The following is a 1,814-nucleotide window of genomic DNA, read 5'->3' on the forward strand; positions in this document are numbered from 1 at the left end:
GGGGGGGGGAATCTTGGCCTTGGGGGTCACTGCACACCTGTATGTGTAAAGCAGGAACTGTAACCCATGGCAACCAAGACCTTGGTGGTCCTTGTCGGTCATTCTTAGTCCTTGTGGGTTACCGTTGTTGCTTGATGATCATTGCTGGTCATTGTTGGACCTTGGTGGTCCTTGTTGGTCATGGTCAGTCACTCCTAGTGTTGGTCATTGTCGGTCTCTCTTAGTCCTTGATGGTCATTTTTGGACATTGGTGGTCCATGTTGGTTATGGTCAGTCACTCTCAATGTTGGCCATTTTTGGACCTTGGTGGTCCTTATTGGTCATTGTCGGTCTCTCTTAGTCCTTGATGGTCATTATTGGACCTTGGGGGTCCTTGTTGGTCATTGTTGGTCTCTCTTAGTCCTTGTTGGTTATCGTTGTTCCTTGAAGATCGTCATGGTCAGTCACTCTTGGTATTGGTCATTATTGGACCTTCTTCGTCATGGTCAGTCACTCTTGGTATTGGTCATTATTGGACCTTGTCGGTCTCTCTTAGTCCTTGTTGGTTATCGTTGTTCCTTGAAGATCATTGCTGGTCCTTGTTGGTTATGGTCAGTCACTCCTAGTGTTGGTCATTGTCGGTCTCTCTTAGTCCTTGATGGTCATTACTGGAACTTGGTGGTCCTTGTTGGTTATGGTCAGTCACTCTCAATGTTGCCCATTTTTGGACCTTGGTGGTCCTTATTGGTCATTGTCGGTCTCTCTTAGTCCTTGATGGTGATTGTTGGACCTTCGTGGTCCTTCTTCGTCATGGTCAGTCACTCTTGGTATTGGTCATTATTGGACCTTGTCGGTCTCTCTTAGTCCTTGTTGGTTATCGTTGTTCCTTGAAGATCATTGCTGGTCCTTGTTGGTCACGGCCAGTCACTCTTAGTGTTGGTCATTGTTGGTCTCTCTTAGTCCTTGATGATCATTGCTGGACCTTGGTGGTCCTGGTTAGTCACTCCTAGTGTTGGTCACTCTTAGTCCTTGTTGGTCCCCGTCGGCCATTCTTGGTCCTTTGGTCCTCACTGAGTCCATTCTTCTGTCCTTCATGTGGGCCTCATACAAGGTGAGGGAACAGTTAATGGAGCGCACACATTCTGGGACCTGAGCTCTGTGCGGAGGGGAGATGGGTGTCCGGTGACGAGGGTGATATGAGGTGTGAGGAGAGAACAGACACATCACTCGCAGATATGATTTCTATAGCTGCCTCGCTGCTGATAATGGGGGACGCGCGTCTCTGGAATGTGCGGGGGGGTGGCGGCGCGGGGGTGGCGCAGACTGCTGCCACTTCAGTAGACAACAACAACTTCAGTGGTCTATGGAAGGGAGCGATGGAAAGCGATTCTGGAGGGTTGTAGGGATTAGGAGTGATACATTCCGATAAGAGACAAATCGAACTCTGCAGTCATCTGATATTACGCAACACGTGATGGGGGCGGAGCTCAACTTTAATGTAAATCTAAGGGGGGGAAAAAACACCTTTTTTTTCTTTGCAGTTCAGGGGAAAGAAGGGTTAAAAAAATCGCAGTGACATTATTTTTTCCTTCACTTCCTGCCCCATTGACACGGCAGGAAGTGATAGGAATTCTCCACACGGAAGGTGTTTTCCCTCATGGACAGTTTTCACTCTAACAAAGATTTCCCATCAGATCAATACTGTAATGTGTAAATTGAAAAGAATAAAACTTGCCCATGGAAGGACACAGCGGAGGTCTTTATATCTCGGGTTATAGCACCACCTTCAGGAGTAGGACACTAAGCACAGAACAAAAGCTCAGCCTAGGGTGGCC

This window comes from Nanorana parkeri, unplaced genomic scaffold (assembly GCF_000935625.1).
Source record: "Nanorana parkeri isolate BGI_ZX_2015 unplaced genomic scaffold, ASM93562v1 scaffold1388, whole genome shotgun sequence".
NCBI lineage: Eukaryota > Metazoa > Chordata > Amphibia > Anura > Dicroglossidae > Nanorana > Nanorana parkeri.